The 25,935-nt window shown below is 45.4% G+C and overlaps 1 long non-coding RNA gene across 1 annotated transcript in view; it reads left to right on the plus strand.

The window, feature by feature from the left end:
- Positions 1-19,814, plus strand: part of LOC115647572 — a 70,083-nt gene extending 50,269 nt beyond the window's left edge. The window contains exon 3 of the long non-coding RNA XR_003999353.1: positions 19,675-19,814. This is a non-coding gene — a long non-coding RNA (uncharacterized LOC115647572). The remainder of the gene's footprint in view (positions 1-19,674) is intronic.
- The last annotated feature ends 6,121 nt before the right edge of the window (positions 19,815-25,935 follow it).

Raw genomic sequence — 25,935 nt, forward strand, 5'->3', positions numbered from 1 at the left:
AATTTTTTTCCATGGTTGAGGGTTAGCAGTATTGAGTAATGACAGGACCCATACTAGTGCTTGCACTAGTCCTTTCACTATCACCACCATCTATGTGATGCCATCCAACCTGGGTGTTTAATGTATCAACCCCTTGGTGCCCTGTCATAACCTATTCCCAGATTTGGACCTTAGCGTCCAAAATATGGGTGTTAGCATGAAAACCTCCAAGCTTAGTTACCAGCTTGGACCTGGTAAAGCTGCCACCACCCAAAAAATTAGAGTGTTTTGGGGCACTCTGGTCCCCCCAACAACCTTCCCTGGGGACCCCAAGACCCAAATTCCTTGAGTCTTATAACAAAGGGGAATAAACCATTTCCCTTCCCACTTCTTCTTCCCAGGTGTTCCCTCCCTGGGTTCCTGGAGAGATACACAGAAGCAAGCTCCGTGAATCTAAACAGAAGGATTCCACCCTTCCTATTTCCAGTCCTGGAAACAGAAGTACTTCCCTCTTCACCCAGACGGTATGCAAAGTCAGGCTAGTAAATCTAACACACACAGATTTCCCCCTGACTTCTTCCTCCCACCAATTCCCTGGTGAGCACAGACTCAATTCCCTGGAGTGCCCCACTAAAGAAAAACTCCAACAGGTCTTAAAAAGAAAGCTTTATGTAAAAAGAAAGAAAAAATACATAAAAATGGTCTCTCTGTATTAAGGTGACAAATACAGGGTCAATTGCTTAAAAGAAATATGAATAAACAGCCTTATCCACAAAGAATACAATTTAACACATTCCAGCAACTACACACAAGTAAATACAAAAAAAACCAAACCTATGATCTTCCTATCTTTGTACTTACAACTTGAAAACAGAAGATTAGAAAAGCAGGAGGCAGAAAAATCCTCTCATAGCCGAGAGAGTACAGGCAGAAGACAAAGGACTCAAACACAAACTTCCCTCCACCCAGATTTGAAAAAGTCTTGTTTCCTGATTGGTCCTCTGGTCAGGTGTTTCAGGTTACTCCTTTCCAGGTGAAAGAGACATTAACCCTTAGCTATCTGTTTATGACACGCCCCCCAAATTGCAGACAGTGGGGAAGCTCACTGGCAGCGATTTCCTCCTAGAACTTTAAAATAAACAGATTAATACAACACATGCAACTTTACATATACTACTAAGTATATAACTAACAGACTTTTACATTTTAAGAACACTTTTTAACTACTGGATTCTGGGAAACTCTCATGGGAGAGTGCATCAGCTACTTTGTTAGAAGCTCCTGAGATGTGCTGAATTTCGAAATCAAAATCTTGGAGAGCTAAACTCCAACGAAGAAGTTTCTTGTTGTTCCCCTTGGCAGTATGAAGCCACTTTAGCGGAGCATGGTCAGTTTGTAGCTGGAACCGCCGTCCCTAAACATATGGGCGTAGCTTTTCCAGGGCGTACACAATGGCATAGCATTCCTTTTCACTGACTGACCAGTGACTTTCCCTCTCAGACAGTTTCTTGCTGAGAAACACGACAGGATGGAAGTTGTGATCCGTTGCTTCCTGCATGAGAACTGCTCCTATACCACGCTCAGATGTATCCGTGGTTACTAGGAATGGCTTGTCAAAGTCCGGGGCCCTGAGCACAGGATCAGACATGAGCGTTGCCTTAAGTTGGGTAAAGGCCTTTTGACACTCTCATCAGTCCACTTAACTGCATTTGGCTGAGTCTTTTTGGTCAGGTCGGTCAGTGGGGCAGCGATTTGGCTGTAAGTGTGGTACAAATCGCCTGTAGTACCCGGCCAAGCCTAGGAAGGATTGAACTTGTTTCTTTGACTTTGGGAAAGGCCACTTTTGGATAGCATCCACCTTGGTCTGTAGGGGGTTTATGGTTCCTCGACCCACCTGGTGTCCCAGGTAAGTTACTCTGTTTTGGCCTATTTGACACTTTTTGGCCTTAACAGTTAGTCTGGCCTGCCTGATGCGCTCAAAGACCTTTTCCAGGTGTAGTAGGTGTTCGGGCCAGGAGTCTGAAAAAATGGCCACATCATCGTGGTAGGCAACTGCATATTCGCCCAGTCCTGCTAGTAGACCATCTACCAGCCTCTGGAAGGTGGCGGGTGCATTTCGTAGCCCGAAAGGAAGGACATTAAATTCATACACCCCCGCATGGGTGACGAATGCTGACCTCTCCTTGGCAGGTTCGTCTAGTGGTACTTGCCAGTACCCCTTGGTTAAGTCTATTGTAGAGATGAACTGGGCACGTCCCAACTTTTCCAATAGCTCATCTGTGTGTGGCATTGGATAGTTGTCCGGACGAGTTACCGCATTTAGCTTATGGTCGTCCACGCAAAAGCGTATTTCCCCATCTGGTTTGGGTACCAGAACCACTGGAGATGCCCATGCACTGGTAGATGAGCAGATTATACCCATCTGTAGCATGTTCTGGATCTCCCATTCTATAGCAGCTTGGGCATGAGGAGACACCAGGAAGGGCGGGGTTCTAATTGGGTGAGCATTACCTGTGTCAATGGAGTGGTATGCCTGGTCAGTCCATCCTGGGGTGGCTGAGAACAATGGGGTGAAGCTAGTGCCCAGCTCCTTGATTTGTCGCAGCTGCAGACGTTCCAGGGTGGTTGAGAGGTTCACCTCTTCCACGCCACCGTCTTTTTTCCCGTCGTAGTAGACACCGTCAGGCCACTCAGCATCATCTCCCTGGACTGTAAACTGACAAACCTGTAAGTCTCTGGAATAGAAAGGCTTGAGAGAATTAACATGGTACACTCTGGGCTTTAGTGAGGAATTGGGAAATGCTATGAGGTACTTCACAGTTCCCAGGCGCTCTTGGACCGTGAATGGCCCTTCCCATGATGCTTCCATCTTATGGGCCTGTTGCGCCTTCAAGACCATAACCTGGTCTCCTACTTTGAAGGAACGTTCTCTGGTATGTCTGTCATACCAGGCCTTTTGCTCTTCCTGAGCATCCTTTAGGTTTTCTCTAGCAAGGGCTAAAGAGTGTCGGAGGGTGCTTTGTAGGTGGCTCACAAAATCCAGAATGTTAGTTCCTGGAGAAGGCATAAACCCCTCCCATTGCTGCTTCACCAACTGTAATGGGCCCTTAACCTCATGACCATACACAAGTTCAAACGGTGAAAACCCTAAACTGGGATGTGGTACAGCCGTGTAGGCAAACAGCAACTGCTGCAACACTAGGTCCTAATTATTGGAGTGTTCGTTGATGAATTTACGTATCATGGCCCCCAAAGTTCCATTAAACCTTTCCACCAGGCCATTGGTTTGATGGTGGTACGGGGTGGCAACCAAGTGGTTCACGCCATGAGTTTCCCATAGTTCTTTCATGGTCCCTGCCAGGAAATTAGATCCTGAATCTGTAAGGATGTCGGAGGGCCAACCTACCCTGGCAAAAATGTCTGTTAGGGCCAGGCACACAGTGTTAGCCCTGGTGTTGCGTAGAGCTACTGCTTCCGGCCATCGGGTAGCAAAGTCCACGAAAGTCAGTACGTACTGCTTTCCTCTGGGTGTCTTTTTTGGGAAAGGACCCAGAATATCCACAGCTACTCGCTGAAATGGGACCTCAGTTATGGGGAGTGGCTGGAGAGGGGCCTTGACCTGGTCTTGGGGCTTTCCCACTCTTTGGCATACCTCACAAGACCGGACATACTTGGCAACGTCCTTGCCCATCCCCTCGCAGTGGAAGGACTTCCCCAACCGGTCCTTGGTTCTGTTCACCCCAGCATGGCCACTGGGATGATCATGGGCTAAGCTTAAGAGCTTCCCCCGGTACTTAGTTGGAACCACCAACTGTTTTTGCGGCTGCCATTCTTCCCAGTGTCCACCAGAAAGAATCTCCTTGTATAAAAGTCCTTGGTCTATAACAAACCGGGATCGATTAGAAGAGCTGAGAGGCGGTGGGGTGCTCCGTGCCACCGCCCAAGCTTTCTGAAGGCTGTCATCTGCTTCCTGCTCAGTCTGGAACTGTTCCCTTGAGGCTGGGGTCACCAGTTCTTCCTCAGACTGGGGACTTGGGCTTGGTCCCTCTGGAAGCGATGTAGGTGATGGGGTTGTTTCCGTTGCTGGTGAACCGCTCTCCGCTGGTGTACCTGAGGGTATTTCAGGCTCTGGCTGAGCCTTTTGGGTATGGCTGGCTGTTGCTTCTGCCAGTTCTGGCTCGCTGGCGCCCACTGGCGTTGAGTTTGAAGATGTGGTTGCAATTGCTGGTGCTGGTTGCTGTTCCAGTTCCAGGCCTGGGACTGGAGGTGCTGTGGCTGTTTCAGTGGTTGGCATGGAATCTGGGTCCACTACCTCTGTCTGGGTCTCTGGTAACACAGACGGGGCGTCTGTGGACGGCTCAGGAACAGGAATGGGTCTGGAAGCTTGCCTGGTTTGGCTACGTGTAACCATTCCCACTCTCTTGGCCCACTTCACCTGGTTGGCCAAGTCTTCCCCCAGTAGCATGGGGATGGGATAGTTGTCATAAACTGCAAAAGTCCACATTTCTGACCAGCCTTTGTACTGGACAGGCAGTTCAGCTGTAGGCAAGTCTACAGCTTGTGACATGAAGGGGTAAATTGTCACTTGGGGCTTTGGGTTGATGAATTTGGGGTCTACGAAAGATTGGTGGATAGTTGACACTTGTGCCCCCGTGTCTCTCCATGCAGTAACCTTCTTTCCACCCACTCTCAAATTTTCCCTTCGCTCCAAGGGTATTTGAGAGGCATCTGGGCCTGGGGATCTTTTGGGTGATGGTGGTGTAATGAACTAAACTCGGATGGCGTTCTTTGGACAGTTGGCCTTGATATGTCCCAGTTCATTACACTTAAAGCATCTTCCATCTGATGGGTCACTGGGTCGAGGTGAGTTACTGGAGACTGGTGAGGTGGAAGAACAGGGCGTCTGTGGCTTTACTTGGGTTGTATGTGGGGTCTTTGGCTGTCCCCGGTTGTAGGGTTTATGGTCGGTGTGCCCCCTGGGGTATTCGTTCCCCTTGACAGTAGCTTTCTTGCTTTCTGCTACTTCCATCCATCTGGCTCCAATCTCCCCCGCCTCGGTGAGATTTTTGGGTTTTCCATCTTGTATGTACCGTGTTATGTCCTCAGGAACACCATCCAGGAACTGCTCCATTTGTATGAGGAGGTGCAGTTCTTCCAAGGATTTAACATTGTGTCCTGATATTCAGGCCTCATAATTTTTCCCAACGTAGTAGGCGTGTTTGGGAAATGACACATCTGGTTTCCACTTTTGGGTTCTGAAATGCCGATGGGCATGATCCGCGGTTATCCCCATTCTGTATCTGGCCTTGGTTTGAAAAAGTTTATAGTCGTTCATTTGCTCCTTAGGCATTTCAGCCGCCACCTCTGCTAAAGGTCCACTGAGCTGTGGTCTCAATTCTACCATGTACTGGTCTTCAGAGATGCTGTACCCAAGACAGGCTCTTTCAAAATTTTCCAAGAAGGCCTCAGTGTCATCACCTGCCTTGTAGGTGGGAAATTTCCTGTGATGTGGAACCATAATTGGCGAAGGGTTGTCAGGATTGGCTGGAGCATGTTGCTTAGCCTTTTCTAATTCCAGTTCATGTTTTCTCTGTTTTTCCCTCTCTTCACTTTCTTTTTGTTGTCTTTCCGTTTCTTTTTGTTGTTTTTCCATTTCTCGGTGGTAGGCTACCTCTTCTTCTGCTTGTTTAATTTTGTGGGCCACCTCTTCTTCTTGTAGTTTTCTGTGGTGGGCTGCATTTTTGGCTTCTTCTTGTTTTTGTAGCCTTTCCATCTCTTGTTTGTGAGTTGCCTCATCTCTGGCCATCTGTGTTCTGAGCAGTTCTATCTGTTTCTCCATTGCTTCGAGCTGTACTGCGTCTGGTTTTCGTGACATCCTGTTTTCTTGTGTCGGGGTGCCCTCCGGTGTTTGTTGTATGAACTGCAGGTTCTCTGTTGCCTCCTGGGGTCTGCCTAGCAGCAGTGCCTTTTTCCCTTTCTTCCTCTAGCTAATCTTTTAAATGTAAAGTAAACCAGAAAAACGACTTTATTTGCATGTGTATTGCTGGATACTTGTCTCACAATGAGAGTGCTATTGTGTGACAAAAGACCCGTAATAGTTCCTTAATGGTTCCTTGCTTAATATGCAACCCACAACTGCCAGAGAGAGCAGAAAAAAAAATTCTCTCTGGTTGCTTTTAAAACCAAACTTTCTCTGCTAAAAAGCCCCTAGCAGAGAAAAGAAAAATATAATATTCCTACTGGCTTCTGGATTCTATCTATCCCACTACTACACACCATGTCATAACCTATTCCCAGATTTGGACCTTAGCGTCCAAAATATGGGTGTTAGCATGAAAACCTCCAAGCTTAGTTACCAGCTTGGACCTGGTAAAGCTGCCACCACCCAAAAAATTAGAGTGTTTTGGGGCACTATGGTCCCCCAAACAACCTTCCCTGGGGACCCCAAGACCCAAATTCCTTGAGTCTTATAACAAAGGGGAATAAACCATTTCCCTTCCCACTCCTTCTTCCCAGGTGTTCCCTCCCTGGGTTCCTGCAGAGAGACACAGAAGCAAGCTCCGTGAATCTAAACAGAAGGATTCCACCCTTCCTATTTCCAGTCCTGGAAACAGAAGTACTTCCCTCTTCACCCAGACGGTATGCAAAGTCAGGCTAGTAAATCTAACACACACAGATTTCCCCCGACTTCTTTCTCCCACCAATTCCCTGGTGAGCACAGACTCAATTCCCTGGAGTGCCCCACTAAAGAAAAACTCCAACAGGTCTTAAAAAGAAAGCTTTATGTAAAAAGAAAGAAAAAATACATTAAAAATGGTCTCTCTGTATTACGGTGACAAATACAGGGTCAATTGCTTAAAAGAAATATGAATAAACAGCCTTATCCACAAAGAATACAATTTAACACATTCCAGCAACTACACACATGTAAATACAAAAAACCCCCAAACCTATGGTCTTCCTATCTTTGTACTTACAACCTGGAAACAGAAGATTAGAAAAGCAGGAGGCAGAAAAATCCTCTCATAGCCGAGAGAGTACAGGCAGAAGACAAAGGACTCAGACACAAACTTCCCTCCAACCAGATTTGAAAAAGTCTTGTTTCCTGATTGGTCCTCTGGTCAGGTGTTTCAGGTTACTCCTTTCCAGGTGAAAGAGACATTAACCCTTAGCTATCTGTTTATGACGTGCCCTCATTATGTTCTCCTTCCCTACTGCTTGGCATATCCTCTTAACCCTCTCCTCAAAGCCCTGAGCCCTGACTCCAAATCCTGCCTTATTTCAGACTGCTTCTCCCTGCATCTTCAGTCCAACCCCTTCTGCATTTTGTTGTCTTTCCCTGCCACCTCTCAAATCTCCTCAGTCAAAATGATCCTAGTATACACAAGGCCTAAGAGGCAGTCATCGGAGTGCTGCTTGTGAAGCTCACAGCAGCATACTGGGAATTGAGGGCACAGCTGGGAAGCCCCTGGAGTAACCAGATGGCCTGACATTTCATTGTAACTCCCAGTTTCAACTGACCCATCAGGGATCTGGGACCTGCTCCTCAAAACTGGGACAAACATGGCCAACTGGAACTTCTGGTCAGCACAGTTAGGGTACAGCAGGGCTCAGAATGGTTTCATCAGCTACTTCAGGGCCAGGGAGAGCTTTGACAACTGGGACAGGGCTGGGTGCCTGCAGCTCTCCCCCCAAAGAGGGGGATTACAGCCTCCCTCTGGGTGGGAGTGGTCCTAGTTGTGTGCTGGAGAGGGGCTGGCAGAGCTTTTTATAGCCACCCACTTCTGTACGTCTCCAACCAGCCCTGGGGAAAAGATTCAGGGAAAACAATGGGTACAGCTTCCATCTTCAGGCATTTCTTGATACAAACCTCATCAAAGGCTCTAAAATTCATGGATTTCAAGGTTTGTAGGAACCATTGTGATCATCCAGTCTGACCTCCTGAATAGGACAGGCCAGAGAATTTCACTCAGTAATTCCTGCATCAAGCCCAACTGCTTGTGTTTAAACAAGAGCATTTTTAAAACTCTTCCACTTCCATTAGATTTTCATTTAATTTTTGCCTCTGCACTTCTGGGATCACACTGGGACTGGATATGCCAAAATGCCACGTGAAAAGTTGTCCTCACTGTATTGTTTGGCTAGATCTGAAACAAGCGGCACTGGAAATCTCATGAGGAGGTCTGCTCGGTTTTTAAAATTTCTGGCCCAGTGTCACAGATTCAGGAGCAGGGCTGAGAAAACACTTCACAACAATTAAATTATTCAGTGAATTTCATCCTTTGTCCAAGGGCAGGTAGGGAAGTTTTCAGATTTATTTGTTATTCACAATTTTCTGGGGATTTCTCTAATGCTGATTTGAGGCTGGCAGCTCATTCCAACTGTTATTATTACATAGTTAAATATATAATTTTCAGTTCACACCCCTAGCTTCTGTAATCCCATCTCAGGGGTGATAGTGAGGCTGGAGAGGTTATGAAGCTAAATTCATTAATTCATTTAATGTTTGAAAGGCACGCTGGGGATCCACCTACTGGAAGTACAAAGTAATATTATCAAAGAGATTTTGGGATGGGAGATTAGTTGTTTTGGTTTTGCAAATAGGGTGTAATTCACTCTGCATAAGACCTATTACTGATTCCTCTGTCTGGGTGGTCTGCAGAGATTGAACCTCTAGATCTAAAAGCACAGGTTGCTACTGTTGGAGTTTAAGGATCAGTTCTACTAACTTGGAGACTGTAACACTTGTGAACCTTTTTACGTGAGCCAACCATTAGAGGGGGACAAAGCCAAACTTGGCCAGCCTGCACCAAATAAATCCTCAAAATGAGGCTTAAGTGGTTCATAGACTCAAATGTGGCCCTTCTGGATAGGGGGAATAATCTCTGAATGTTGCATTCACGTACACAAGACAACCCTATCATTCCTACCTCACTGAACTCCAACAAAGCCGCTAATATTCATCTTTCAAATTCCATTGGCACCTAGAAAATAGCAAGAGGGACAAGCATCAGCTACCCCTCCCCTCCATACACACATACTTCCCACCACTGGTCTTCCTCCCTCTCCCCACACTCCATTAATTTAAATGAATTAATTGGTACAATCATACCACTGTCTGCTCTTGATTTTCTGATTAATAGAATGATTAGACAATGCTGAGTCAGCAATAAATAGCTGCGGTTCTCATTCCTGCTGGCTTCTGAAGAGCCACTTTATCAAGTGCTGCTGTTTTTGCCATTTCCCCTAGTATAGCTAATCAGCTGCATCCCCAGAGGCAAGGAGGAATCTGGGCATTTAGCTGTTCTGCACACTCTTGGATGGATTCAGAGCCATCCAGTCAGACTAGCACACATTTATATTTATAAGGACATTTAATAAAACCCAAGAAAACTTTTGTTCCTTTGGGGTCTATTTCTGATTTCATAAGCAAGGGCCCCTGATATGGCACATCCAAACTGTCTCTCAAAATTCCGGGCACCCATAACACATTGAGTTCATGACTGTGACACCAGCATATTTCTTCCACTCACTTTTCATAATGGATGGACAGTCATATTGCAGAGCCTGAAGTCTGAGCTGTAAAACAGCAAAGGAAGCAGCAGTGAAATTATCCCCCATATTGCCTCATTATTATTTATTGCACTTCCAGTTTGATCACAGTATAAATGAAGGCAACAAAGATATTTGGGATTTCAATGTACTGGGCACTGCACAAACCCAGGGAGACAATATCCCTGCCCGAAAGAGCTTTCAAATGAATCTGAAGCAAGACAGGAGAATAATAGGAGGAAACAGCTAAGGGTGGATAAGGGTTACGATAATCAGATTAGTCGGGCATATGAATTTTCTATGTGCACAACATGGCTATTTGCAGTTTGCGTTTGGAAGGGCCACTTCTAGCTTTGAAAGGTGAGTTCATATTCCATGCCCTTTCCGTCCTTGGGCTTTCAACTGAGCCTGCCAGCAAGAGTGACAGTTAGTGCCATTGCTGATGGTGTGGCATGCAACTTGGGTTTCTGTTCATCATCTTTGCACCTGGTAGCCTAACAGCTATAAGATACAAAGAACTTCCTGTCACCATCAGACTGGGCTAAATCTGAATGGGTGACTTTCAAAGCAAAAGGCTCTGTATGCTGTTGTTAATCAGTCTCCTGAAGTGTCCACTGCCATGGACGATGATCCTTTTCTGTGCTTATGGCTTGCAAACCCTCATTTACAAAATGGCTCTCGCACAAAGTCTGCTAGAAGGTTCAGTAAAGAAATCTGTCATGGCCCAGCTTCTGGACCACGGGGGCACATGGAATACAAGATCAGATTAATTAGTTCCCAAGCCTTCAATGGGTTCCCCTCTACCCTCTTTAGCAGGAAAAAATATGACACTATTATGTAAAATAAAATAAAAAATCAGTGTTGATTAATAAAAGTAATATCAAGAAGCCGCGCCAGAGACTATTCAATTTCAAATTCATTTCCCCTGCTTAATTGTCTGAGAATGTCTGTGCAATGGTATGGGAATATGAATGCCTTGCCATTTCAGTCCTAGGTGAGCCTATCCTTTCTGACAGCAAATGCCTCCTGACGACCATAGCTAGTCGAGGGCATCTGACAGGGAATGGAAAGAGGCTGTGGATGCTCTTTGTGAAACTGTTCCTGGGCAGTGACAAAACTCTCTAGAGAGCATTCTCATTTCCTCTTCATGTCCTGCAAAGATGGCTGCAGCCTCAGATGGTGGGTTCCTCCCATAAGTTCTTTGGATCTGATAGGGAAGGTGTCTGTCTGCTTGGAGGTTGATGCAGAAGTTACTGTGCACAGACTGATGGGTCCCGTGGCACAATCAGTCAATGTCACAAACCTTGTGCCTGTGATGCCTGGGGGCTTGTGCCTGCAGGCTGAAGGAATCTGTGGAGAAGCTGACTTGGGTGGGGAAGGATTTGAGACAGTGATTCTTAAACTTTTGTACTGGTGACCCCTTTCACATAACAAGCCTCTGAGTGCGACCCCCCCCAATAAAATAAAAAAACTTTTTAATAGATTTAACACCATTATAAATGCTGGAGGCAAAGCGGGCTTTTGGGTGGAGGCTGACAGCTTGGAATCCCCATGTAATAACTTCATGACCCCCTGAGAGGTCCCGACCCCCAGTTTGAGAACCCCTGATTTGAGGTGAAGGGGCAGGCAATGGGAGTGCCACCTAAGGGTGGACCATGGGCAAGGCCACACCTGGCTGTTTGGGGAGGCACAGCCTCCCCCAGCCTCTGATACTTGCCACTCATGAGCACTGATAATATAGGGGAGATTATCAGAGATGATGGGGAGGAGGAAAAAGAGAAACTGTAGAAAGAACATCCATAGGCACAATTGGTTATGCAGGAATCCCAGTTGCCAGGGAGGGATTGGCAGGTTATGGGTACGGCAGACCCTGTAGTTGAGGAGCAGATTTCAATGTGTTCAACCTCAGGAATGGAAGAGTTTGTTGAAGTCACAGGGAAAGAGAGGATCCATGGAGACCTCAGAGGATAACTAAGGGTGGCTTACAACTTTCCGAACCGCACGTCATTTTCACAATTCAGACAGAGAACAGATTTTCTCTCTTTGACACTGTTGCATATGAGGGAGAGCAGAGAGGAGCTTGTGGACCCATTACAAGCACATTCACTAGGGGAAAGGTATCTGAGAATAATTTGGCTTGAGCAACTTCAGAAAGAAGCATCAGAGTTGGGATCAGGATCTGGGGACTGAGGAGACCCCCCTGGGGGAGAGCAATGAACTAGTCAACAAGTAAAACGTGGCTAAAGAAAAGGAAAGAGGTGAGACAGAGAGGGGTAAGTCAAAGGGGTTTAGTAGAGTGTCAAGGCAGTCAACAAGGCGGGGATTGCAAGTGTCTGTGACAACCTGAGCCTTTATATAGATGATAATAATGAAAATTGCAACTTGGAATGTGTGCTGCATCCTGAGTGTGCACCGAAGGCCAGGCGATCTTCCAGTTTTTGAGGGGCAGGATTTGAATCTAGTTCCATAAAATGAATCTGTTGTTCTAGGCATCATGTTTTGGGAGCTCAAAGAGATTGAAGGAGAGGACCATCTTTTTGGTCCATGGGTCCTGATATGCAAGGCTGACTTTAGGAAGTGCATGGCCCAATTGGAACATTTTCAGCGGGGCCCCAGCAGGGATGACTTAAAAAAAAAAACATTAAAAAAAAGGGGGGTGCGGGGCTGGCTGGAGACAGGGGCTGGCTGCAGGCAGGGCAGGGGGTGCTGGGCTGGTGTGAGCAGGGGGTATAGCAGGGGATGGCTGGGGGTAGGGGGTGCAGGTACAGGGGGTACAGCCCACCCTGTACAGTAAGTGCCCCCTCCTCACTCCCCCACCGGGGTAGCAGCAGCAGCCCAGGGCTCGGCAGCTATTTAAAGGGCCCGGGCCTCCCCTGCTTCTATGTCTCAGCCCTTTAAATAGCTGCGGGAACTCTGGGGAAGTGGCTGGGCTCCCACGGCTATTTAAAGGGCCAGGGCGGTAGAAGCAACTGGAGCCCTGGACTTTTAAAATAGCCTCCAGAGCCCCGCAGCCCTACCTCAGGGCTCCAGCAGTGGGGCTCTCGTGGCAATTTAAAGGGCCTGGGGCTCCAGCCAACCTGGTGCGGCGCACCGGCTCTTGCTGTACGCCGTACCGGGGCTTGGGTGGGGCCTCTTAGGCGTGGGGCCCGATTCAGGGGAATCAGTTGAATCGGCCTAAAGCCAGCCCTGCTGATATGTATGATGAAGTAGGGGGACTGCTTTATATATTTTCAGTATCACCAAAGAGGGTGATAGAATTGCCGGGAAGGAGTTCATTAGTTGATTTCTGTTATTTGGGTGTAAGGTATTGTCATGTCACCATCTATGGTCCATAGCATCTGAAGCTGAGGAAAGCTCTTTTTTACTGATGTCATGACAGTTGTGTTTGATGAGATATTTTAATTATTTAACTGAAGTGACTGACAGAGCAAAGCAACCTAAAGGGTTATGAGCTAATGAAGCTTGCTTACAAGCAGTGAGAGATGCCATTGGCTAAAAGATGTTTATGAACATCCTCATTTAAGGGGGAAGGGGGCATTTACATTTTTTAGAGAGGAATCAGATAGTCAGTGGGACAGGGTATATGTGAAAGTTACCTCAGTAACCAGATAATGTGCAGTGCAGCCTATAGAGTTTTCTGACCACTGAACTCGGGGAGTTAGGAAGAGTGGCCTTTGACCATGATTACTGGAAATTAAATACTTGTTTACTTATTAGTGCAGTGGGAGTTAGAAATGTTAAAGGCATCTTTATGGGATAAGAAACAGTTTGGGAGTTTTACACATGCCTGATGAAATGGTGGGAACAAGGAGGAGCCTGGTGACCTCTCTAAGACATCTATATTAATCTGATTACAAGCATCATGTAGCATTGCAGAACTATTTGAGCTTCATAGTCAACTGCAAGGTGGGGAATGCATGTAAATAAAGGTCTCAGAGGAAGTTAAGGAAGAAATGGTTCAGTATGAAGGGAGAAATCTGGAGTCAGCTACATTTGCAAAGGACTTCAGGACAAAAGGTGGGGCAGCTTCCTCTGATATATTTGCAAGATGTGAGGAAAGGAAACTGCAGTGGGTTGTGGTGGGGTTACAGGATCATAACTCTTGGGCAGGTTCATGGGGACCCTGTTGGCATGTTGATGATAGTTCAAGAATATTACAGTGAGCTCTTTCTGGGACAAAACAATCTTTGTTTCTAGCAGCTGGAGTTTTTGGATAGTATCGCAGGATTGGTAGATGAGGAACAGGACTCATTTGTGAGGCCATGAAAAGAGGTGGAGGTTCCTGTATCTAGCTTGTCACTGAAGAAGGGAACTTCCCTGGGGGTGGACAGGTTGACTGAAGAATTTTATCAGAAGTTTATGGATCCTCTCTCTGTATCGTGCCGTCATGTGCCTTCAATGATGCCTTGACTAGAGGCTCACTGGAATTTTCCTTTTATGAAGGCCTTTTGACTTTTTTGGCCAAAAAAAAGGGAGAGGGGACTTGGAGTCTATGGGCCTTTTGAACATGGATTACAAAAATTTGGCTTTTTTTCTAGCAAAGAGATTGAGGAAAGTAGCCAGGAAATTATTGCATCCCCGTCAATCTAATACAGTTAAAGGTCACACAGTGGCAGACACTTTGAGTTGTTTGTGGGAAGTATTTGAAACTGGCCATGGGGAGAATGGGAAGGTTATGTTTTGACTTTGGATCATGCCAAAACTTTTGGTAGAGTGAATTTTGTTTCAATACAGTATTCCTCCACTGCCTGCGGGTCTTGCATGTTCATGCACTGTGCATCCCTTTGTAAAGGGGTGGAGTGGAGAGGCTATACTGATACATGTTGGGGTCAGGCAAGATTGTCCCTTAGGTCCATAACTGTATTGGTTTACTTTGGACTCTTTTACTGTGGGTTATGGATGGTAACGGGATTTCAGGGCTTAAATGAGTGGATTAAGGAAGAGAGGAATTTCACCCTATGAATAAAAATTTTCACCCATGTGGATGACATCACAGTACTTGTAGGTAGTACCAAAGATAGGGACATATGTCTGGACACCTTACATAACTCTGCAGCAAGAGCAATGATCAAGATGGGGAGGGATAGCTCAGTGGCTTGAGCCTTGGTCTGTTAAACCCAGGGTTGTGAGTTCAATCCTTGAGGGGGCCATTTGGGGATTTAGTTGGGGATTGGCCCTGCTTTGAGCAGGTGGTTGGACTAGGTGGTCTGCTGAGGTCCCTTCCAAGCCTAATAATCTATGATAATGTGAAGAAGAGCAAGGCTTTGTGAGTGAGGATTTTGGGGTGCCCTTTTTCTCTTCCAAAGACATTGCAGATTGTGACCAAGCCCTCCCAGAGCTATAGATATAGATATTTTGGGATGTACCTTCAGTGGTGATTCAATAATCGAGTGTCCTGGAAGAAACAGTTTGCCTCCTGACAGGCTAAGGTGATGAGGTGGAAGAGATGGACCCTGAAATTATCAAAAATGGTGATGTGTATTAAAACATTCCTGTTACCTCTTTGCATTTATGTGGCATTTGTGATTCCGTCTCCTGAAAAATTGTTGGTCATACTGACAGGGTTATTTTTTCAGATGCTCTAGGACCATAAATGTATCCCAGTGAAGAGAGGTATAGTCTACCATCTAGTTAAAAAGGGGGGCAGGGATGGTATGCCCCGAAACGTTCTTGATGGTGTAGTTTTTGTGCTTTTAATTTTTCAAAGGATTCCTGCAGCTGTGAGTAGAGGGTGGCCACTCATTTTCCAGCATTACTGGGAAGTGTCACAGGGGGAAAAAATGGAATAACTGGTAAGGAAAAGGGGATGGAGACCCTAAAAAGATATTCTTGTCTTGCAACAGCCACACAGGCTCCCTCTTTCATACAACTTGCTTGAAGGTGCATTTCCCATTGGCATGTTCAAGTGACTGCAGTCCAGCACAGTGGCTCACAGTTAGAGCTTGATATACCAGAGGATATTTAAGGAAAAATTTTCAGACTGACGTTTAGCAGTACTGAATTGCTGAGGAGATTGTCTCATTGGGGCATTGTACCTTTGAAAAAACAGTTCCCTTCAATAGGGCTGCCCAGAGGATTCAGGGGGCCTGGGGCAAAGCAATTTCGGGGGCCTCTTCCATAAAAAAAAGTTGCAATACTATAGAATACTATATTTTTATGGTAGACCCTGCGGGGCCTGGGACAAATTGCCCCACTTGCCCCCCCCCACCCCCTTTCTGTGCGGCCCTGCCCTTCAAGCACAGGGATATAGGGATGGTGGGTACTTCGTGGTAAATTGTATGTTAGAGGTAACAGCTAAGGGAAGCACTGAATAGAAAGGCTACGCCATGAAGCCTGCTCTGAATCAGAGGACACAATGGAGTACTTTTCCTTATTCTGCCCCATTAATGTCCACATCTGGGATTTGTGGGCTTCAAAACTGAGAATCCTTCTGTTGCATGGTCAGACTTGTGAACAATTGGCTTTTCGGCTTTTGCAGACACAAGGACTGAGCATCTGACTGCCTCAATAAAGAAAGACAGACACTTTCGATGTATTTTCTCTGAGACTCTGGAAGTTGTTAATGCAGTGGCTTAGCTGTTCAGCCTGTCTTCTGGCACAGAACGATGCACCTGAAACGATGGTTTGCACTGTTTGTGAAGTTATTGCATCACTAGCAATGATGGAGAAAAACCGAATGATTTTGGTGGAATGGAGGGTGATCCTCTAGTTTTCAGGACAAAGTGTGTAGGGTATGGGGAGGGTTCAGGTGATTTCTCTTTGTATCTGTGATTTGTTCTGATTGTGACTCTAACTTTTGGGTTTGAAGCTTATATTTCACTAGACATGAAGAAAGAGAAAGAGAGAGAGATGGATAGATATACACACTATCCGCAGATAATACAACAGCTTCAGAACAAAAGGGCTCATGATAGCTAAGAGGTCTTTAAAATCAGTGTCAATAGTTGAAAATCTTTAACCTATTTGATTACCAAAAGTCCGATCTTTGGTCAGCCTCCTATAAAAGGGGTTCTACAACTTTTTCCATAGTGGGAACAATATCTCGAGAGACATTCCTGTGTGCCACCTTCTCTGACCTTCCCAATCCTACAGACTTCACCTGTCTTTCCATTTAAAATCTGACAGACCCCATCTCCCATTCACAGTCACTATGGATCACTGTGCCAGCTTTTGCTTACATGGAAAAGTAACAATAGAAAAGTGTTCAGTGCATGTTTTAGCTTCTTTTAATACCAAATAGGAGCTGGGAAGAGCCAGGACCATGTGACCAGACAGCTCTCCGCAGAGCGCTATGAAGAGCACTGCAGATCAGACTTTGGGAACTGTTGACCTATTACAACAATACCTAGAAATTTCCCTAAGATGCAAAAATTGGAAGAAAATTTCAAGTGCCCAAAAATTTAGGCAGTTCAAATCCAGGGTCTTTTTATTCAACATATCTATAGCAAAATTTGGATCCAGATTCAGATTCTGAACATCTCTAAAGTTCAGATATGTAGTTTGGACTTGGGTCCATCTCTAATACTAACTTAAATTTATGTAACACCATATTCCCATTGAAAAAGCCCCAAAGTGATAAACAGACATATATACAGGAAACATTCCACTATCAGAATTACTTCACCTCTGGAGTGAACTGGAGCAGATGTTTAATAACACACAGGAACACTGCACAACAATTTAGGACAGGAAGTGAAGAGAAATACCCTATCCAGTTAGAACTACAGGGAGAAATTAGGTAGGAAGTATGGGAGGGGGACTAAGTAGGGAAGAGATCATCAGAAGGCCTGAGATCTGTTCTTGACTGATCCTTGAATGGCATCTCTGAGCCTTACTTTATCCATCTGTCAAATGGATAGTACCATTGTCTCCTTTACTTTGTAAAACACCTTCAGCTCTAACAAATGAAGCATGCTATCTGAATGCAAAGTATCATTATTATCAACATCCTCTGTGTAGGAGTTTGGCTGGGACACCAGAGTTAGTATGCCTGAAACAATTCCAGCGAACTTTATGGCCACAAATGATCAGGACCTTCTTGCAGTAGCTGGGTTTTCCTTGAGGTTACAGATTTCCCATCCATGTACTGATCATACCTGACTCAGCTTCGTTTGGTCCCAGATTGAAGTGGTATGGCTATGGGCATTGTATGCATTGCTTGCTACATGAAAAACGAGTTTGAAGGTGCGTCTCCTACACCTCAACATAGCCTTTGATTTGCTTCTTCATCCCTTACTGCGGGCTGATTTCTTGCTTTCAGCACAGGCTGTCAGTTCTTTATCAGATTGGAAAATAATGCTCCAAACTGTATGGCACAACAATGCTGTCATCTGTCATGTTGTGCAGGTAGATAAGGCACCTTGGCAATAAAAAGCTCTGCTGTATTCTAATGATCTTGCTCAGCGCGTCTGTACAGTCGTGGAGTAGCCAGAGTGTCTCCAATGGCTTCTCTGGTATGAAATGCTGAAGATGGAAAACATTAGAAAGAGGCAATTGGATACAATACAGGACAGGTGGTGGTGGGGAGGAGGAGGTGATTAGGGGACTGTATCAGAGCAATCTCAGATTGCCAGTGAGAGGGGGCTGTACCTGCATGTGCATGATACAGACCCTTTTACCACTGTCGAGTAGGCAGCAAAGACGATTTTAGTTCTAGTGGAAGGTGCTGGACGGAGCACCCCGGAGACTGAAATCCTCTGTTAACCTTCAGAACGGATACAGCAGGGGGAAGCAGCAGTGCCCAGCCAGTGTGGCTCAGTCCTTGAGCTGGAGGAAGAAAATCCCTCTAGGAATGAGGGGATAGTACAGTCTCTAGCTCCGGCACCTCTGCGGTGACTGACAAGAAGGGTGCTCATTAGCGGAAGTTAGAGAGATGTGGACACCCGTCTCCTAAGAACTGCTCTGAGATCCACCAGACTTGTTTCACAAGGGACACTGAATACCCATCAGATGGAAAAAGCTTTCGGTCATTGGTGATCCAGGCTAGATTCCCACTAGAAATAAAGACCTTTGTCCTATTACTGCTCCTCTCTGACAGCCAGGCCCTCAGATTTCTTTGGGCCAAATTCATCTGTGGTGTAACTCCATTGACTTCACTGGAGATACATCAGGAATTAGTTTGTCACAGTAGGCCAAATTCTGCTCCCAGTTAGCTCGGTGTAAAACCAGAGTAACTCTATTGATTTCAAAGGCATTACACTAATGTACTTGAAAACAGAATTTAGCCCAATAGACTCTGGTGGAGGAGGACAATCCACTGCTTAGCATGCTGCCCTCTCACCGAAAAGTCATGGGTTCCATCTTTTGCTCTATTCACCCAGGTTTGTTTTTTTGGGGAGGAGGAGGGGTGAGCAATGGGGTTGCCCTGGGTGTATGGAGCAGGGAACTTACTGGTATCTGGCACTGGGAAGATATGGGGTAAATTCTGCTCTGATTGGCTGGCTTTTTCTCCCTCCCCCTTGGTCACTGGGGTTGGTGAACCAGAAACATTTTTTGCCTTGGCCAGCTAAACATCCAGGGCCACTGTTCCACCACAGCCTTCCTGTGTGACCTCAAACAAGTCATTTACTCTTTCTGTGCCTCAGTTTCCCATCTATAAAATGAGAGTTGTACTTCCCCAGGAAGTGGCACTCGTACAAGAGCCTAAGATACATAAACTGATGTAGTTGTCTCTCTGGGAGTCAAAATCAGAGACAATGTTCTGCTTTGGAAGTCGTATCCACTAGAGTGTTTCACAAAGGCCTCTTCCATTTCCATGTAGAAAAATAAAAGCGTATATCATAAGCCATTTGATCTTTTGCAGTATCCCTGGTACACAGCATAACAAAAGATGCTTGATGCAGCGCGAGAGCCATACAGGAGGAAAGGAAAGAGTGAAGGCAAAAGGAAGTGTCTCAGAGGGAGGGAGCTCCATAGCCATGAAGCAGTCCACGTCAAAGAGCAGCCCTCCCCTGTAGTAGAAAACCCAGAGGAAAGGAAGGCGACATAAGGTCAATGATGGAGTTTCAAAACAAGTGGGAGGGAGGAGCAGAAGTGAATGGTTAAGTGTAAAGAGGGATAACACAAAATTCACTTGTTATACCAGCAATTATCTGATTGGAATTCATTATAAACCCAAACCAACAATTTTTTTGTTATCCTCAGAACTCCCACCTGCCTTTCTTACCCCCATTTCAGTGAAGAGAAAGAGAGCCACTCCAGCTGTGCGGGGGAGGTTGGTGTGGAACCAAGATGCTGAAAGACTACTACTAGACAGTGCCACTTATCTACAATGCACTTACATGTTTACTGAAAAGAAGAAAGAGATGATTGCAGAGCTAAACATTGGAGAGCATCTGATCACAATGCTGATAACATTCAAAGTGTCTATTGTAGTGATTTTTTGTAGTCTTTGTCTAAAGATGATGAGCACAGAGGTAATGAATGACAATTTTCAGAGATGTTTTCAAAATTGCAAAATTCACAAAACACTCATTTGTCTCTCTCCACTTCTATTCTAAGACCTGGTCTATATTGGGATTCTAGTCACACAGCTAACGGCACCATTGTAAAGCCTCTAGTATAGACACAGCCAGGGTACACTTGTGCAACATGGTTTTTAGCAGTGCAGCATTTCAGGGCTTGTCCAAACTAGGGAAATTTGCACCAGTGTAGGTACCATGGTGTAGTTACACCAGTGCAACCCCTTATCATAGGCATGCTGTGTGGGTACAAAAGGGGATTTGCACTGAGTGTAACTTGCCTCAGTAACTTAATGGTGTGAGTTGCCACAGTGCAAGCCCCATCTTATGCCAGTGTAGTGCACCACACAGGGTGTTTGCAATGGTGTAATATAATGGGTGTAACAAACAAATAGAAGAAAAGCCTATTATAGACAGGGCCCTACTGTAGTTTCAAACCAGAGTAAAGCTGGACCACTGTAAACGGTGTCCATGTTAGGGTTTCGCACAGGTGCAGCTACTCTAGCGACTGAGATCCAAGTTAGAAAGGCTCAAGACGTGATTTTCAGTCATTTGTAACTTTCAGAAGCTTTCACCTTTCAGGGTGGAATTTTCCAGGCCTGGTCTCTGCCCAAGGGAGATTTTCATTTTATTTTATTGACAGTTTGAGCAAAAACTAGTCAGCGATTTTTGAAAATTAAGAAAAAATACATTTTCCCCATTATTAAAACAACAACAAAAAATCAAATCCGGTGGTAGTAGGGAGTTAGCCATTAGTGGGGAGCTACCCTTAGGAAAGCTGCCTTCTGTTGCAGAGCTGTTTGGAGTTAGGAGTGACGTATCCCCTGAGCCCCAGGGTGTCGGTGAACCAGCCTCATGGCCTCCTTCTGTCCCCTCCCAATGAAACAAATCACCACCAGAAAAATCTGCCTTCAGCCTTTTTTCATGGGGAAGCATGTTCAAGTCCTGGTTCTTTTTTTTTTTATTATTTATTATTATTATTATTATTACTGCTAAACAATTGGCATATGCCTGAGGTGGAGTGGAAATGTTGAAGCCTCAGAACACTATCAGCTTCTTAGCTAGAGTGATCTGAGGGGAAACAGAGACTCAGGGGGTTACATTTCTCAGAGTGGTCATTCATAACTGCTCCTTAATCCAAAAGCTACAGAACAGCTGCACTTTGAACTCCCCTGAAAATTCAACCTTTCCCCTAAGAACAAGTGGCACAAGTTGGGTGATGCTAGGGATTATTTTTTCAGCCATAAAGGATTTAACGTCCACGGTAACTGCAGATCTCAGTGGTACCTTATCTACAGGGCCCTGGGGGGACCTTGTATTATCCATTCCCCACTGCAAAATTGAATGCCATTCTAATGTTTGTCAGCTCAGCCACTGCAGTAACCAGTTCTGTTGAGCACCGTGATATATGACATAGTTCTCTAATGAGAAGACAGAGAAAGCGAGGGGTGACTCTGCCATGTGGCCATGCACTTCAGCAGAAAGCTTGTGAGTCAGCAAAGAGAGACAAATTTCTTTTCCCGCACTGCACTTTATCAAGCTCCATCCCACTCATCAGCCCTTCCCTGTGGCATGGATAGCTGAAGAAACTACATTTCGGAAATTTACACGTGCCTGTGACCCTATGCTGACTGCAGTAATGGAAGAAGGGGGAGTATCCATTGTTAAAAGCCACTGATTTGCTATTCTTATTAAAGCTGAAAGTAGCGACTCCTCTAAATGGAATCCTGAAGATGAAAGATACAGTATAAGCCAAGCCCCAATCCTCTCCTGGTCACTAAATGATCCCATGGCAGGAGCAGGGGTGTTAGACCTGGTATCTTGGCCATATACCAAAGGAGATGTTTACATTCTGCCTTCCTAATTCCTGACCCCCTCCCCCAGATTTAAATGTGAATGGTACTTTTCTTTTATCCTCCAACAAGTGTTATGTGGCGATGCACATTTAAACTGCTGCCATGATTTGCCCTAGAGGTGGTTCAGCAGTAGGTGAAGGAGTCTTATATACATTCTATAGATTGCTTTGGAATCCATTGGAATAAAAGAAGCCATGTAAACAAAGTTATTATTCTTGTTTTATTACTAATGCAGTTTGACTTTAAATTCTGTTGTCACTGAGCAAGTCTGACAAGCTAAGCAGCAGAGCTGTGGCTTCCCTCCCCTAAAACGTGACATGCGTACTGCCAGGAGGACACTGAATATCTGCAGTATAGATTCCTCTTGGAGATGTGAATCTAGGAACAGTTCTGTGCTTGGAATTTTCCTGGTTTCCTTTGTCAGTGGAGGAAGCGTAAGAGTCCATTGCACAAGTGGTAGGTACATTAGGGATTCGTTTGCCTTTCTCTGAGGCATCAGGTGCAGTGTACAAGATTAGATGGATAAATGATCGCATCTCCTATGGAAAATCTTAGAAACATTTTTTTTTAAAGACTGAGACATTTGTACATATATGAGTAGCATATGCACTGACCACAAGCCTAGGATAAAGGCTCTCAGTCGTAGTCAAGCTTTAGGGCATCAGCTGAGTTCAGGAAGAATTTCCTTCCATTTTTATAGTAAAGTATGGTGTAGCTGGACAGTTGCATTGTGGGTAAAATCCTGGCCCCTTCAGAGCCAATGGGAGTTTTACAACTGACTTCAGTGAGGCAAGGATTTCATCCTATATGTTTTTTCACTGTCCTCCAAAGCATCCATCATCGGTCACCATCAGAGACAGGATACTGGACTGAATTGTCCAGGTGCTAATTCTAGTACAGCAGCCCTTGCTTTCCTAAGAAATGCATTCATCTCCGTGGTGGAAAGGCAGTCATTATGCACCAGCAACACTAAACAGCAGTGCTCTATAGCTGAGGAGAAATTATGGGATGGCCCCCCGGGGAGGAACAAGGAATGTATCAGGGGGGTTAGAAGCTTTAGGGAAAAAATATACTGTGCACATTTTACTCACAGCAATGAATAACTAGCAAAACTGATTCCTCCAGACATGCAGGTCCTCAAATAGCACTGTGCATTTGACTCTAGATGGCACTGTGCATTTGGATGAGTTTCTGTTACGCTTGCACAGCATTATAGAAAGTCATTGCTATCTGTATGTTAATCCATTTTCTACAATGCGGTGTTAGGGTTGCCAGGTGTCTGGTTTTTGACCGGAACACCCAATCAAAAAGGGCCCCTGGCGGCTCCAGTCAGCCAGGAATCATCTCTAGTGGTGAGAGGGACCTTCGCTCTTCATGGCTCATTCAGTCCTTGGCCTCTCCAGTGAGAAAGCCAAAAGGAGGGCTGTTAGTGCTTCGTGTACTTAGGGTGATCAGACAGCAAGTGTGAAAAATTGGGACGGGGTGGGGAGTAATAGGAGCCTTTATAAGAAAAAGATCCAAAAATCGGGACTGTCCCTATAAAATCAGGACATCTGGTCACCCTACCTGCACTGTCAGGTTCTGAGGTGGACATTGACACTGGACTGAGATCCATCAAGCTCATTTCTTCTATTACCCAAACAACCTCTCATGGTCACTCTACAACCTGGACTGAATTTGATCCAGTGGCCCACAAGTGAAAGTCATGTGGCTTTGTTCGCCTTCCTGTCATTTTGGAGGAGATATGACTGTTCACCTTCCACGGGAAATATTTTCAAGGATTCGGCACCCACAATTGAGGCCAGATTTTCAAAAGTGCTCTGCATGCAATATGCACCCAAAATGCTGAGCAGTTTTGAAAATTTCACCACTCATTTGGTACCAATGGGAGTTGAGCACTCTTGAAATTTTGTCTCAAGAGACCAGCCAAAGATTGAGTTGTTTGGGCCAATTTTGTAAGTCCTAACTCAATGAAATCCTTGGCATTACCTGTCAGTGAGAACCACTCATGTGAGTAAGGGGGTAGAGTTAGCCTTTTATTCGGCAACTGCAAGTGCAATGTCTTCTATTGCATTTTGGCCCAATAATCACATTCAAAAGTTAGACTTAAATTTTAAACACTTTGTGAAAAGGACTCTGCAGAAATTGTAACACATCATTTAACAGCCCTTTTTTCTGGGTTATTTTCTTTCTCCCCCTTCCCCTCAGCCTGCTCTTACTTTTCGGTAAACACATAAATCAGCATAATCTATATTCATTAGATAACGTGCGTTGTTCAGTGCAAAATTACCCCTCCTTTGCATGATTTTTCCCCCTTCTGATTAATATAAATGACTTAAGTTAATTATGTTTCTCTTCATAGAAAAATGTATTTGTCAATCTATAAAAACATCAATAAAAATAAACGTGGATTTTAAAAAGCGAGATACACAAGCAAGAGTGGTATGACTAATAACAAGAGCTTCCATTACCCAGTCCTGCCTGAGAAAGGTGGTTTCTGCTCCAGTGTCTGGGGCATCCAGACATAATGGTAGCTCTGTGGAGAGCCCAAGTCTGGTATGACACTTAGGAGGGTCAGGCAAAAATTACAGACTCAGTCAAATCTACCCAATCTGATTAAGCTAAACAAAAGTTTAATTGCACTTGCTTGGGAATAGCCCTTGGGCATGCTGTTCCCTTAATCTGGGAATCTCCCAAGCTCTGCACAGATTTCAGGATAGCCACAGGAAACATGGAGCATCCATACAGCTGTCTTGGCTCTCCTGTCGGCCCTACAGAGCATAGCTCCTGAAGGCCCCATGCTTCTAGGGCCTCTTCCAACCATAGCTGCCTTCTGAAAGCATCCTGAAAGGGACGCTCCACAGAATGAACAGGGAAGCAGCACAACTTAATAGAACCTTCACTTTTATTACCTTGCACTGGCTTTCCCCCCACCAGCTGTTGTACCAAACCCCTCTCCCACGGCTGTGAAGACAGGACTGAAAGTTGGAGATTCCACACAGTGAGGATGGCAGTTAGAGCATGCCACCTCAACAGAATTCCACTGCCTGGGTCTTCCCATCTGCAGAGCATGGGGTCTTAAACCTGGTTGTCTCAAGTGATGCTGTGTTACTTCCTTATGACACTAGCCCAGAAAAAGTCTGCTCTTTGTGAGCCCATCCCCTGAGTGCAGGTGTCAGAAGATGGCTGAGGGCACTGGGAAGCAGTCTGCCCAGAAGAAAATCCCTCCACTCCACATCTCCTGAAACACAGGGAGAAGAGGCGAGCTGGCTGTGCTGGGAACTAGTCAGCTAAGAGCATCCCACAGTTCACATGTTCAGCCTTTGACATGCACAAAATGAACCAGGATGGCTGCACAATGGTCTTCTGCATTCCATCCCCAGGGCACAGGACCTAGGCAGCTCTCTTGTTGCATCATGATCATGTTGACATGTTCAGAGACTGCCGAATTCAGCTGCCCAAACCAGAGCCTCTTTGCATTCACCCTATATACATGTGAGAGATTGTTCCTATTTCCTCTCTTTACAGAACAGCACAGAGCTGTAGAAGCAAGAGATGGAGAAATCTTGCTAGATCACTGCTAACCCATTCCTCCTGCCAGGATAGGATTGTTCCCGAGGGTGCACCAGGACACCTTGTCCTTGGAGGCCAAAGCAGGGACCTTTTGGCCCTTCAGAGAACCGTTTAGTCTGACCTGGATTTTCTTGGCCCTGTACTGATTGGCTGTTTGTGACAACCCTCTCCTTCCCCCTCCCTTACTGACTCTTCAGTTCAGCCTAACTGAGCCCCCTGCCCCTCCCAATCTCCTTTCACCTCCTAACTAAACCAACCCCCCAGAAATATTGTGGTACTAACATACTGTTTGCTGCCATCATATTGATCTCTCACCTTGCGTGTTTCACCCCTTCTCCCATCCTCTGTCTGTCTTGTCTATTTAGACTGTAAGCTCCTGGTGGCATGGATTGTCTGCTATGGTATTTATACAGTGCCTCATACAATGGGGCCACATGCTTGATTGGCCCTTAGGCACTACCATAATAAACATGATTAATACTCTCTCTGCCTACAGCACCACTCCATCAAAGGTC

The sequence above is a fragment of the Gopherus evgoodei genome, chromosome 3, assembly GCF_007399415.2.
Source record: "Gopherus evgoodei ecotype Sinaloan lineage chromosome 3, rGopEvg1_v1.p, whole genome shotgun sequence".
Taxonomy (NCBI): domain Eukaryota; kingdom Metazoa; phylum Chordata; order Testudines; family Testudinidae; genus Gopherus; species Gopherus evgoodei.